This window comes from Chamaea fasciata, unplaced genomic scaffold (assembly GCF_029207755.1).
Source record: "Chamaea fasciata isolate MVZ Bird 193981 ecotype frontalis unplaced genomic scaffold, bChaFas1.0.hap1 SCAF_4, whole genome shotgun sequence".
In the NCBI taxonomy this organism is placed as follows: domain Eukaryota; kingdom Metazoa; phylum Chordata; class Aves; order Passeriformes; family Sylviidae; genus Chamaea; species Chamaea fasciata.
This window is the reverse complement of record NW_027094089.1, coordinates 41,468,660-41,484,103: the sequence shown is the minus strand read 5'-3', so window position 1 is coordinate 41,484,103 and position 15,444 is coordinate 41,468,660. Positions and strand designations below refer to the sequence as shown.

Below are 15,444 nucleotides of genomic sequence, written 5' to 3'. Positions count from 1 at the left end.
GGGAAATACCCTGTTTGACTAGCTGCTCAACAACGAAAAAACAGTTGTGAGTGGGATTGCAGATGTTAGCTTGGGTTGCAGTGACCCAGAGAAGATGAGATCAAGTTTTGGAGAAAGGCAAAGAAGGTAAGGCATGAACATGGACTCTAGACTTCAGGATTGAGACTTATTTAGAATTTCACTTATTTAGAATATTGCTGATTAATACCCTTGGAGCCTCCTACAAAGAGCATCCAGAATAGCTAGCTGACTTTTGAAGAAAAATCATTTGGAGATCAGGAGAAAAGGACCCCTTCATGCAGGTAGACCAGAAATCATTCCTTCCATCAAAGGCCTGAAAAATTCTGCAGACAACTTAAATGCTAGAAATCATACAGGAAGTGAAAACAAGAACAGAAATCAAAGGAAGACCATAAAATTATTGCTCATGCTGTTAAGGATAAAAAAGACCAAAACCTGATTAGACCTAAAACTAGTTAGGGACATAAATGTAACAGGAAGAGCTCTTAAATTATGCTAATTTCAGAAGGAAATTCACAGAAAATACAAACTACTGAATGGGAGAACCATTGACTGATTATATGGAAAAGGCTGAATTATTTAATGACATTTTCACATCAATCAAAGCCTGCTTTCTAAATTCTGCACATAACTGTCTTATTTTGGAAGCAGGCTTACAAGAGAACAAGAAGCTTGGAGCAACTTAAAAATGTTGAACTTAAGTACAGGATGCCATATCAGTTTGACCTCAAAGTGTTGGAAGTGCTGACTGCAGGGAACGCAAGGCTACTATCATCTATTAAAAATCATGATAATCAAGAAAGGTCCTCAACAACTTGCAGATTGGAAAGGCAAACATTATTTTCATAATATTGAAATTGGAAAGGCAAATATTATGTTCAAACTTGGAAAAAGAAAAATATTATGTTCATATTAAGACAGAAGGGAGACCAAGGGAACACTAAAAAAAGCAGCCTCAACTTTTACACCAGAAAGTTCACAAATGGCATTCAGTTGGAATTAATTTCTGAACACACATGGAAAACAAGGCAATCAGGAGAAATACACACAGATTTACCAGTGGCAAACCATGCTCTACCAGTCTTAATGACTGCCATGATGAAACATGCGATCAGGAACCTCAATTATGACTCAGAATGCAAACTTGACAGATTTCTGGATGATGTTAAGAAAAGTGACTGACGTAATGAATGAATGTCAAAAATTAATGTCAGCATGATTTGAGGAAATGTATGGATTTTGCCTAGAGGAGACTCATTATACTTAAGAGGCAGAAGGGCCATGCTCTGCGCTCAGGGTCAAGTAGGTGTGGCCGGTGAAGAGGGACTGGATGAGCTGCAAGGACCCAGGCTAAAAGGACTTGAGGGTGATAGTTGACCACAAGGCCAACAATGTGGTTTTGCCCTGGGCTGGATGAACTGTGCAGAACCTGCAGCAGAGGCTACAGGGGACCTAAAGAACATGACTGACATGGAGAGGTTCAGTGAGACAAGCAGTTTTTAGTCTGGCAAAGTTAAAGCTAAGGGCCATATTAGAAGAAGCTGAGACAAATGTGTTGCAGCAGTAGCAAAATAGAAAAGGAATTATAGAAGGGACAGCTGCCTTGAAGAGCAAGCTGGATAGATCAGGTTGTATGTATGGAAAAACGTTTTCATGATGAAATACCAGGATCCATAGAAAGTGTGGCTGCACCATCAGAGAAGGTTATGAAGTCAAAGCTTTGGCTGAGCACCTCCAAAGCAAAACCAGAACCATTTTCAACCAGAAAGACGTCCTAACCAAAATTTTTAGCACTGCTTAGCTTCATCTACCTGAACTGCAAAAGTTTGAAAGTTTGAAGGCAAAATGATGAGACAAATTTTACCATTTATTAATTCATATTCTGCAGTTCCAGGAACCTAATATTCAATCTGGCCTCTCCTTTCTCATGGCACAATTTTGATCTTTTAACTATCTCTTATAATGCGTTTTCAGTTCATTTGTGACTGCATCTTTCCAAAACAAATTTGAATTTGCTTATGGTTTTGGTTTTATTTTTTAAAAGATCTCCGTTTTGCTACTCTACATTTTATAATTGTTTACTGTCCTCTTTGCATACAATAAAAAAATGAAGAACTTTTAAATCCCAATTAAAGACTTGTTTAAGTGTGATGTAGGATCTTCTACAAGGTCAGAGAAGTAATAATTTTGCAAAGTGACAAAAGATAGTTATATAGTGATTTCATTCAGTTAAATTCAATCCGCTCAAAACAACACATGGTTAGTTTAAATAGAACAAAGCCGTAACCAGGCAGATGGAAATACTTCTCATCCATTTTCAAGATATTTTAAATTAACTTAGAATACTCTGTTTAAACAACTTATAGTAAAGATTGTGTCTTTAGTTAGCTTTTACACACAAATACCATGCATTTACTTTAACATAAGATAAAATCAGTACAAATTACTGAACTAAAATAAGCCTGTTAACACAAGACCATCCTGCAATATCTCCTTCTCAGCAAAAAGAAGAGGGCATATGATCAACAGAAATTAATTCCAAGCAGATTAATTGTTAGTTTTATAATGTCACAGTGACAGCTGTGGTTTGAAAACAGAGGAATGAGCTAAGCAGAAGTCTCTTTTAGCAATATGAAAGCAGAGAGCATTATAGAGAAACTGGAGAAAAAGCGTTTGTTCTAAAAACTAGATAGATGCAAAACAATTTCAAAACCAAATATATTGTCCTATTTCATCAATAGTACCACAACTGTAACAGTGATAGTCACAACAGCAATAAATATTTTTCTTATTGAATTATAATAATTAGAAATGTACTCTCTTTTACAGATACAAAAACTTAAAAACATTTTTCTCTAGGAAAAAGATCTTATTGTACAATTGTTTTTCCACAACGTATTTGTTGCTGTTGCAAGATCTGTTTAAATGGAAACAAATAGTAGGCTAAATCAAATAAATTCCATTGCATGCCACATTACATAGATATTTTGGCTCATTTATAATCCTTGATGGTCTAGTAATTTAATTTTCAAACGTTTTAAATCCTATTGACTGGGTCTTCTAATAATGCATTTTAGATTTTAATCTCTCTAACAAAATAAAGTGTCAAAGCCTCCACTATAAGTAATGGGTTTGTCATATGCCCAATGGCTGTCAGTTTGGTGGAAGTATGTAAGAACTCTCCCGTCATTCAAATGTAGATAATTCAAAGGGAGTTTGTCTGATCAACATGGAGCTCAGATTCTCAAATTCTAAGCCTCTCATCCTGATCAGCCAGGTGATTTCCATTCACCTTGCAGTGCAACCATATTTATTGGTAAATGTTGTTTATTTCAGTGATAAAGTTAAAGAAACAAGTAAACAGACACATATGTTTATTTTAAAGAAATATGCAATCAGCATTAATCAAAAGATTGCAAGTTTTTCTTTTAATCTGGGATGTTTTACTTCCTGAAACATTAATCTCTTGCTTGACATTAGTCTTCTTAATAACTACAGATGCCTATTTAAATCTCAGTAGATAAATCTCACTGTAACACACTACTGAACAAGTGAATTTTTAATAACGACATAAGTTCCAGGACATAATTCCTTACTCGTCTTAAAGATTTTTTTTTTAATGCTTTCCATATGAAAACTCTTGGCTAATTTTGCTGATTTGTTTCTTCCTCTATAAGGTACACAGTACACATTGCAAAAGCAGGATTTTCTGCCCTCTGGTTTCAGTTTATGTAAATGGAATACGTGAGCCACAAAAGCAGCTGACAGTTATCCAGAACGCACATGTAGAAATTCATCTTCATTATACTCACCCTGACACCAGTGGGTCTTCACTGAGGCAAAATCAGGATCACTTCATTTAGCAACTCTCAATTACTATTTTTCCTTTTCTTCTCACAGCCCCTAATTCCCATAAACTTTCAGCATATGCAATGTGTTTTGAGTGAAAGAGTTCCACAGCTTCCCTCCACATTGCTTAAATAAACACTATTGTGTTATTTTTGAGCTTCCCAGTGGCTAGATTTGTTTGACGTCCCCAGCTACTGCACATTTGATGTCATTCATGATCTTGTCAATTTAGTTCTCTTTCACACCTGTGTTGAGCAGAATTATTGCCTGCTGTCACTTCACAGATGGAATAGAATTGTACAATTTTATTTTTCTACCTTTTCATTCACTCTCTGAAACTTTTTCAGTTTGATCACTTGTTTGTTTGCTTGCGCGCTTGCTTGTTTTCCAGTCAAGGAACTGGGTGTAGTATTTAAAAAGAAAAATATCACTTCCTACGGCATATCTATTGATTGATACAATGATGTATTTAATGTTCACTTGTTTTTTCTGCTGCTTTCCTAATAATTGTTAACTGCCTACTTGTATTTTTTTCTGACCTAAGCACAAGACAAACATTTTCATAGAAACATTTAACTGCTAAATATAAAGCTTAGTGAAATATGTAAAATATAAAATTGTTTTCATAGCAGTTTATGTTTATCTTCAATGAATTCAATTTTTAATTTTAATAACCAGTCATTCAGGCCACTCCTATTTAACACCTTTAATAACTTAGTATGATCACCAAATTTACCAAATAATTACACATTACTTTTCCAGCATATTCACATGTTCAAATATATTTTGAGACACATGGATCACAGAATATGTCCCCTGGGACTTCACTCTTGGCCTCAGTTGCCTGTGAAAACTGACACAAAAATCACTATTTTCTGCAATATTTTATGTCATTTTGTGAATGCAGGAACTTTCTTCTTAGCCAGCTACAGTTTCCTCTGTGTTTTCCCTTATCCATCTGTGCAATTTCCTGCCATGTTTGGTAATATTGACACTGTTATATGTGTTCTAGCTCTTCTTAGAAAGGTATTATTATAGTTTGAACCCTTTTGCCCTGTACTGATCTAATGGAACACAGTCATTCAATCTAAAACATAGTTGCAACCTCACATCTCAAAAACTATCAAAACAGCTTTTGAGCTATTTTGATTAATTTCACACCACACGTACCATTTGGTTATTTCATCCCTGAGTGTCTTCAAAAATCTTAGATGTATATCTCTTCATTTTCCTTTGTACCACCTCAAACTGACAAACCATGACTTCATATGAGCTCCCCCACAAAAAAATTCATGTGTGAGAATCTACAAAATTCCTTCTATAGCATGAGCAGAATTAAAATGTTATGACGATTTTGTTCCTATAGCTTCTTCTAAGTACTTCTGTTTTCCTTGATTGTCTTTCAGCATTGCAGATGGACACACAGCCTTCTCAGCTGTTACAACCACCCATCTCTGCTGTAAAAACAGAATTTCTTAATTCTTGTTTCTTTCAACTATTTTAGTCAAGAAATCTCTTAAGAATCTTGGAATTGTTTCAATTAATGTTGCTCTGAGTTTTTTGTTTGTTTGTTTAAATTTGTATTTAATAATAAATATAGTTCTTAAATTTTCTTTAAAAATCTTCAACTATCTGAAAGAAGTCTTGCCCTCAGTAGCCTCTGACACCCTGCTGATTACCCATGCAGTTTCCCTTTTACCCTTTCTCAAGCCTTTCTAGCAAAGCAGAATGTATTTGTTCTCAGCCTTCCATAATACCCTAAATAGTCTCTGTGCCATCTGCCATATTCACCCTCTTGGTGTTCCTTCCAGATTCTCCCATACAGGAGTCCTTGTTTATAATTTTCTTTTCTGAAGTTCAGCCCAGCTCTGGGGAGATTTCATGGCTTCCTGGCTCTGCAAGGATATTGACTCTAGAGAGAGAAGTAGTTTGAACAACATCCACTTGGCTTTTGCTTCCTCCCTCATGGCATCTTCAACAGTTCAGTCCATGAAAATCACTGATTTAGTCTCAGCAGTCCTCTAGGATTCCTCCCAAGATCCAGTCTCAGTAATAGCCTCCTCCCTTAGACAATAATCTACCACTATCTTGTGGTCAGGTTTTATTAACAGCACCACTGTCTTGCTATGCACCCAGCACATCACTGATCAGAGAAAAAAAATCTGTCCCTTGGGGATCTTTGCATGTGACACTTGGGGCAATTCTATCAGGAGAGGGAACCTTTTAAAACATCCTAGTCATCACCAGGTTTTTGTAATCCTTTTCTTCCACTCTGCAAAAGAGCTATTACAACACATCCCAATTTTTCTCATGAATGATGGTGATCCTTGTCTTTTAAAAAATTCAAGTGCTGAAATTAAGTCTTGTAGACAGGTGTAGAACTGTCAGCATTTTGTTTTGCACACCTCATCCTTTCAAGCCTATTGGCTGTTTCAGGTGGCTTTTCAGATGCCAGCTAATGAAACAATGCACTACATAGAACTATTTCTGTAGGCATTTCTTGTATGCATGACCCATAAACCTACAGACTCATCAGTTGCTGTAAAGTCATCTTAGTTGAAAAAGTTCTGCTGCTCTTGGCTGTATGCTTGGATGAACATAATGGAAATAACAATATTTTTGCTGTTCAGTGAGATAATCTAATTGTCTCCTCTGGTTTTAAACTATGAAAAAGCATTTCAGTGCTAATTTTTTGTCAAAAATTTCTGAAATTGTGTGTTGAAATGCTATTTCATGGGAGCATTTGCAGAATATACAGACATCGTCTCAATTCATATCCAATATTGAATACTTATTTAAAGATTTAATTTAAATCTATGAAAATCAGGCAATCTGGATTTCTTCCAATGACACTGGTAGTAAAATAAGACATGATACATGACATTGTATGAGTGTGCACACACACTGAAATTTACTTTCCAGCATGATGTCCCAGTTAAGCAGGGGTGCAAATAACAGCATGTTATTTCTAGTTTGCAGTGTTATCTTCCAACTACATTTGTTACCTAAATTAGGCCTACATGTTGATATATGTTCATCATTTTTGCATTGCACACATTCTATAAAACCACTCTGGGACCAAGTAATTATTTTTCATATCTCATGTATTTTTCTGAAGAAAACTGTTTCAGGTGGGGTCTGTGCAATAAAAATTTTACACACAAGCTGATCTAGAGCCCAGCATAGCAGAAAAGTATTTGCAAGTGGTAACAAATCATTCCACTGGATTTTTATTGGGCTATTTTCAAATACAGATGAATGCATTTTGTTCACAAAAATAAGAGCTTTCTCAAGTGTTATTATTAGGCAATAAAGGAAGTGTTCAAATTATCATTCTGAAATTTTCTTATTGTTTCAATAATGTTGTCACCTTCTCAAGCAACTGAATACTTGTCTTAAAGAACAAGCTCTCCAATTTTAAAACACAGATTATCCAGAAAGGGAGGAAAACCAAGACCATGCCAGTTGTGTGTCCAAATGATGTATTCTAATGACACAGAAATGTCATCACAGTAAGAACACTATAAGCCAAAAGCTAATTGTATGTGAACAAAACAAAGCCATCATTCTTTAACAAATACAAAGGTTTCATTTATCCATTGCACCAAAGGAATTTGACCACTAACTTTCATAAAAAGAGTAAAATCATAAGATCATGGCAATTTTTGCCAAATGAGGGAGACTGACATAAACTTAATTTCCTGACAAACTTCAAAAGCTGCTTATGGCTTCAGAGTCACAAGCAAAGACAGAGCTCAGGTCTTTCACCAAAAAATACAGTAACATGAGCATCTTTTGCAGGAACAGGACTTGTGGCACTTACTTCAGCAGAGTTGGCATTTCATTCATGAACAGGTAAGGGTGCCATGAGTGCGCACACACACACATGCATAACACTTGTTAGCACATTAGAGCAGAGCAACACATTTTAAAGATATCTGCCCTTCACAAAGTTAACCCACAGATTTTTTAAAATTAATTTTTGTTGTTTGAAGGTATTTTTTTTCTGTTAGTGAGCACTTAAACACTTGCATAAAGCAATGAACTGAAAGAAAAGCCTATTCAGCTTTATAAATCAGATACACAGAAATTGATTTAAGACTAATGATTTAAGTGAACTGGGAACCAAATGCATTACTTTTCAAAGTACACATAGGCTAATGGACTAAGAAAAAAAGGAAAAAATATTTTTATTCAAAACAGCTTTAGCATTGAAATGTTCAATAACTACAACAAAACACTGTATTAGATGGATAACAATGACTGTTCTTAACTGCAAACTGTAGATTGTTCTAAGAAACAATCTTCTATTCTGTAGCTTTTCAAATTATGAGCAAATAGTATCAAATTCGTGGTCATGTCAGTATGCCGAAACAAACAAAACACCAAACAAAAACCTTAGCACACATATACCCCAGAAAAACCCAACCCCCCAGATGACTAAACCAGTTTTTTAGTAAAATGAGACAGCTGGCAAAAGGTCTCTGTATAATTTGGGAAACTACCATTATTTGACTACATTCATTTCAATCTTAAACATCCAAATTTTCACTTTCTAAAACTCACTGATAATAAAAACCCTATCCCATTATATATTTAATTTCTTCCTGTGGATATTAAAATAAACTATGTTCTGAAATTAAGAGTTAAAATACCTCCTTTTGTTTTCCATACATATTTGCCTATATAAATATACTTCATCATTTTACAAATTACAGTATTTATATTAAAGCTTTCATTCAGCAAATCATTACAGCTTAACAAGAACAAGCAATCCCTGTGTTTTGGTTCTGTCTTTAAATCACTTTTGGAGATAATGAAAACCAGCCCAAATGAGTGACTGCAAATAATACAAACAACATATTTATTTAGAAAAATAAACTGAAAATGTTGCTTGTCTGTTAGATTTCTCCATGAAGTATAGACAAATGGCTAGAAAAATTTTATGTCAAGTACATATTACAAATGACTTCTTTAGCAGTAACTGGGACTAAATGTCAGTGTTTAGTAGGAACATTTTTTGATGTATAATTCAATAGACTAATTTTTTCGACTGTTAATATGATAAAAAAATGGATGCTATAAAAAAAGATTATATCCCCTTTTTAAATACACCTTATCATGTTTCTGCTTTTCATATATATACATATGTATATATGTATGTATATGCATGTATTTATTTCATCCTAAGAAAGGACCATAGTCCTTTCTGTGAAGAGATCCCCATAGTGAAAGAGAGCATAAATGTCTTTCTTCAGTTCTAACTTTTTAATTCCTTTTGGAGCCCTGGCAAATATAGCTTGTTGTGGTCAAAAATCTCCTGGGGCTGTCTGTGCAAATGGTGGTACACATCATTACCCTGAATGGAAGTGACAGTGCAAATAATAGAAGTGCATTGAGATGCAATCCCTAAGAGCAGAACTTCCTCCAAGTTGGGTGAAGGACAGGAGACAGCATCCTTTTAAGTGACTGAACTTCACTTACGCCCTGTTCCTGTATGGCTTTGAATATGTACAAGGGATGACAGAAGTTTTCTTCCCCACAGACAGTAACATTCCTCTGTTACAATAAATAAATCCATTTTCTGAAATTATGTAAGAGCTTCATTTCTCATTTCGGCTACATATTGAAATATTTGTTGATGCTGGCTGTACCCATAAAAAATTTGTTGTTTGGTACTCTGGTGGCTCAGCACAGAACTCAGGTATCAGGCTTGGAGACAGCAGTTTCTGCAACGGGGCAAGACATTGAGTTCTCTTATCCTTCTTTCCCACTAAATGGATTTTAAGGCTGTGGCTTTTGCCAGGACTCAGCTTGTAGCTATCAGATCTGAGAAAGATGATTCAATGCAGATTACACTAGTGATCAGTTGTGCTCTGACTTCAATGTTTTTTCCATTCTCCATTAAGGGTCAGGTTTCCTGGTTACTTCTCAGATCTGGCCTGCAAGAAGTCACAATGATGAATCTGATATGCAAATTATTTGACGTGCCTCCAAATAAAGATATTCCTTCAAGCCTGAAGGTGCTGTTAAAAAGAAAAGAAGGGCAAAGTTATAAAAAATGTTACTTGAAATAAACAAGTTAATAAACAAAACATAATTTTCAATTATCATTCAATTTTTCATGTAAGCAGGAGATAAAAAAATTATGGTATTTTGAAACTTGATCCTTTATAGTTGCACTTCATTATGCATACTAGCCTTGGTTTTCTGCTGGGGTAAGTGGGTTTAATGGTGTTTAGCTTCAATGGTGTCTTTGAAATAACCTTATTTACATCCCCTGTGAAATCTGGCCTCTCATACTTGTTCATAAATTAAATAGAAAGTGAACTCAGCAGAAGTTCCCCGTCTAACAAGTAAGTTTTCTAGTCAGTAAAATATTATATAAAATTCTGATTTGAGTCTTTCACATTCCTTTTTGTGAAACTATTTTAGTTTGTATAAAACTCTGATAATGCTGCAATCTAATGCTAAGGTTCACTGACCTACTGAGTTTTCCTAGCTTTATTTATTAGGCAAGATAAAGCAAGCAGCAGTATCAAGAAAAGAGATCTTAAAATACTTACCTGTTGGTAGTTAGGATACTAATTTGGATTAAAGGCTTAAATTCACACCTCCTGAGGAAAAGAGGAACAGCTTCCTCTTGTAGTTTTAGTGATTTACACCCAGAGGTACATACTTCAGTGAGGAGGTAGATCATGTCTTTGCCATTAGTTTTGTGCATCTAGCCCCTCATACACATTTCTTGTTATTTCTTACTCAAATGATTTAAGTTAATAAAGATTGTCAAGGGGTAGAACAGAATTTCACCATCAGACAAATAACAGAATCTGAATATGGTGTAATGTAAACCCTTTTAGTTTCTTTCCCCCAGCAATAAATGAAAAGATAAAATATTTAGGGAAATTTATTTAACCCTCAGAATTGTTAGAGTGGCCCAGTGTAACACAACAGTCCAGGAAACATGGTATTTTATGATATATACACATGATAATTTATGATACCACTGGCTTAGCAGGAAGTTGTTTTCCTAGTCAACTATTCAGGGCTTGACTCACAGTTTTAATGAAAAAGAAGAGTGTTCTAAACATCTGTTAGGAGATTACTCTCAAACTGAACACAGTCTTGATATCACTAAAAACACACAACTTTCTCAGCTGTCACAGTTTCAGGCTTCAATTACATTTGGGCTAATGATTCATGTATGTTATTACCTCATAAAAATCACCAAAAAAGAGAGTATTACCCTTGAATGCAGCTTAATTATCAGGAACAATATGAATATGTATAACAGACATTTAAAATTATGATAATAATACTCACAAAAGAGATAATGTGAATAATATTTGTTGTCAGAAAACAGTTGTTCCTCAAACTTAGATTCTGAATACAGCAAAATACAAGGCTGAGCACTGTAAGCATGAAGAGCAATATGATTTTTTTCTTTTCCCCTGGGTTGCAATTCATAAACATTGACAATATCAAGCATTGTAGTTTAGCAACTAGTAACACCTAGTCAGCAACTAAGTAACATGCAGTTGCTCAAACACTCCTCATCAGACAGCGGGCAGGGAAGGAGAAAGGCTAAAAAAATTAAAATATTGTAATAATAATGATAACAAAAACAACTGTAACAAAGGTGAGACAAAAGTGAGACAAATAAAAAAAAAAAGGAAAAAAACCCCTGAGAAATAAACCCCAAGAAAGAAAAATTATACACAATTAATACTGCTCACCACCTGCTGACTGACGTCCAGCCTGTCCTCAAGCTGTATGAGCAGCTCCCACCCAATTCTCCCCAGTGTATTGCACATGAGTTTACGGTATGAAGTATCTCTTTAGCCATTTTGGGCCATCTCTCCTGGTTTTGCTCCCTCATGGCTTCCTGTGCACTTCCTCACTGGCAAAGCAGAGGAAGATGAAAAGTCCTCGGTTTAGGGTATGGACTACCTAGCAACTACTGAAACACCAGTGTGTTAACCAATATTATTCTCACTTTAAACCCAAAACAATACCAGCAAGAAAATTAACTCTATCCCAACCAAACCCAGGATGAGTTCTTACAAAACCAGGAAGTGATTTATCAGATATACCTGAATTTCTCCACCATCTCTCTCACTGAGTTGTCAACCCACACAATTCAATTCATTCCAAGTCATACAACCATGTGACATCCACCCTCGTTTCATCAACATTTTACCAAGGAAGAAAATACTTAGTTTTTTCTTTATAATAACTCTGCTAAAGAGTAAAAACTGAAAATATTTTCCACCTTTCCACATTAATAAAGAATATGTTCAAATTAATAATTATAGTTAAACTTGTTCTGTGAAAAACTCACTAGGTAGCAATGTCTACATTAGAAATCCAGCTGCTCCTCTTGCTAACTCTCCTAAAAATCCATAATTGCAAACCATTATCGTATACATGAGGAAGAGAGCAGCAAGAAATAAAAGACCAGTCATTGAAAAAGAAGTGCCAACTAATTACAGATTCCTATCCTGAACTGTCCAGTTTTTAATTCTATTGTCTATACTGTTTATGATATCAAGGCTGTACATTTAGTTCTGTATATTAAATAAGTCTTTACAAAATAATTTTGTTACATCAAACCTTGTCAATAACCTAATAGTAAAAAACCTCTGACCTCATTAAAGTCATTATTAGGGAGAGCTAGGTCTCAGGCAATTTAAGGAAACCATTTTGTTCACTCATGTCCGTTCTCCTTTTCAATAATTGGGCAGCATCACCATGTCATTCTCTTCCTTCTACAGCATCAGTATTTAGTCACAAAAGCCAGAGAATCAAAGAAACCAATGTTGCTATTCTCTCCATTTAAAACTAGATAAACTCTTCTATAATAAAAAATGAATTAAACTTCTCTGTATGTATTACCTGAAAACCATCTATGTCCTTCAGCTTTCTTCTGTTTGTCACAGTCTTCCTAAAAACTAAAAGTGAGTCTAATCCCATCTACGAGGACATCCTTCTTCTCATCATAGACATGACCATATTGTCTCTGGACAAATTGCTATGCAGAACCCGGTGGATGGAAAATGTTAAGGAACAAGGCTACTAAGGGAAGCCTCCTATCAGCCTCAGACCCACGAAGTGGCTACCCCATTCTCAGATACAGAGAAATTGCTGCATTTATTGGTCTTTAAATGAAGACCAATAAATGCAGTGGCATGGTTGAAAGACACCAGGAAAATTCTAGAGAAGACATTATCAACTTTGAAGAGAGATGTGCAGTCATGATGCCCATGATCACAGAAAGGAATAGCTTTAGTGAAGGTTTCTATGCTGGGCCTTGTTCCTTTTATCAAGAAAAAAGGAGAAAACAACTGGGAAATGTACTTCATGGCAATTGAGAACAGGAGATCTACTGGGTTTATACTAAGCCATGTAATCTCCGCATCATTAAAATCTGGTAAAAGCACCTGAAAGACTAGCCTAAAAAAAAAATCTTCATTATTTGGGCTATTTTAGCCCAGACAGTATAATTTGGACATATGTTATTGCGTGTCTAAAATACACTGAAAGTCAGAGCACATGCCAAGCTATTAGTTGTACTCACATATTCAGGAGTACAATGAAAGTTTATACAGAAAAAAAAATTACAAAAAATCATATAGTAATAAATATTCCTAAACATAGTGAAGATATCTTCTAGATATTGTTTAAATACTAATGGCATCCGTTAAGTTGTCTGTTGCATAAGTTACTTACTTATTCCTGAAAGAATACGGAAGTAAATAGATTCAGACCTAGACTATTCAATTTATATTATCTTATTCTTTTTACTCTTTTAGGTAAGATTAATTACTATGCTAATTCCCTCAACAGAAGAATTAATAAAAGCAAAAGTAATACTATTTTAAAGTTTTGGGAATTTTTGCTAGTTTCTATTGTTTGAGAAAACATCATCATGATACCTGTTGAGACATTCTTTTTTCTGTAAAAACTAAAATACCTAAATCTGAACAACACAAGATGCTAACAAACGCACCATAACACTTTTATTTTGTAATTATTCCTACTTTTTTTGTTGGAAGCTTCAGAAAACACATTTATGTGTGATTACCCCTCCTAGTGTTTCAATCCATAAATAATTTGTCAATGAGCAAATAAAAAATCCCAGTTGCTTATTGGACGTTTATCTTTCCAAGCTTAGGAAGAGATTGAAAATGGTATCAAAAATGAAAATATTTTCACATTACAAATGAAATGTACACATATTCCTTTTCTTCTTTACACACTATAACTCATTTATGCATTGATAATGTGTATTAGCTTCTACAATGGTATACCTATGATCTTACTAGCCCCTCCTAGCAACACTTCCTTAATGAGATTATAAAATTCTTTGTTGTGCCAGTTTTGCTATTTCCAGAGCTTTCCCTATACATAGTTCTATAAAAATAATCCTAAATAGAAACCCATAAATTATGTCAGAAAGCATAGATGAAAGTATTTACTAAATACTGGTTAGCCAACTGAACTCAAACTAAGTTAAAGTGGTGTATTTGTAGATATTTACTAACTTTGTCTGCTTGCATAACAAAATGAAGACCACCAGAAAACTGACTCTGAGAGCTACTGTAATTTTTATAGTGAGAAGCAGTCAATTAATGTCAGAGGCAATGTGCTTATAAATATACAAAATTCATAAAACCTCCTGCTTATGAACTGCTGGCCAAATTAATGTTATGCTTGTCCCAGTCAAGTCCAAAAAATTTAGAATTGAGAAAAGTAATATGTAGGACCTACAACATGCAATAAAGCTCTTTTTCTTTTTTTTTTTCTTTTTTCTTTCTTTTTCTTTTTCTTTTTCTTTTTCTTTTTCTTTTTCTTTTTCTTTTTCTTTTTCTTTTTCTTTTTCTTTTTCTTTTTCTTTTTCTTTTTCTTTTTCTTTTTCTTTCTTTTTCTTTTCTCTTTTCTTCTCTTTTTTTTTTTTCTTTTTTTTTTATTTTTTTTTTGGGGGGGGCAGGGGTGGGGGAGGGGGTCAGTGCTGTTGATTCCACTGGTTTCCAATATAGCTGATATCTAAGCAACCACAGTTACCAGGAGACAGGTACCAGGTATCTTGACATCGTAGGAGTCAGCCACTTACATTAGGGGTTTCTGTGATGAATGCAGAAAATGACAAAACTCCAGCCAAAAAAAATGCTAATAGGGTAAAGAATGGCACTGGAAAAAGACCTAATGATGTATCCTGGGAAAGCCTGGAGTCTTGTTCACTGGTCAGAAGCACATAACCCATTAAAAGAAGTGTACATAAATTTTAAGAAGAGTAGTAGGTACAGGATGCACAGAAAGCATATTTAATTTAGCATTTTTAGAATCCCTCAGACATACTTTTGGCAGTGACAATACATTTCTGTTTACCATTTTCAAATTTTAGAAACATTTTTATCAGATAATTTTTCTTTACATGACTTTCTTTTCATTTGCCTTTTTGGTCCCTTAGGTGTTAGAAAACTGTTTTGGCAGTATAATAACATATATTTTAAGATAGAATTGGTTATGGCAAGTATTATACAGTCCTGGGAAGCTTATTTATTTTCTCATTAC

At 34.6% G+C, this 15,444-nt stretch overlaps 1 protein-coding gene across 2 annotated transcripts in view; it reads right to left on the bottom strand.

The window, feature by feature from the left end:
* Nucleotides 1-6,976: 6,976 nt before the first annotated feature.
* The window catches only part of PRR16 (proline rich 16), a 137,349-nt gene continuing 128,881 nt past the window's right edge, over nt 6,977-15,444 (bottom strand). For both annotated transcript variants that reach the window (XR_010720506.1, XM_066181372.1), the window contains exon 3: nt 6,977-9,896. The gene's annotated coding sequence lies outside the window, so the exon portion shown is untranslated. The remainder of the gene's footprint in view (nt 9,897-15,444) is intronic.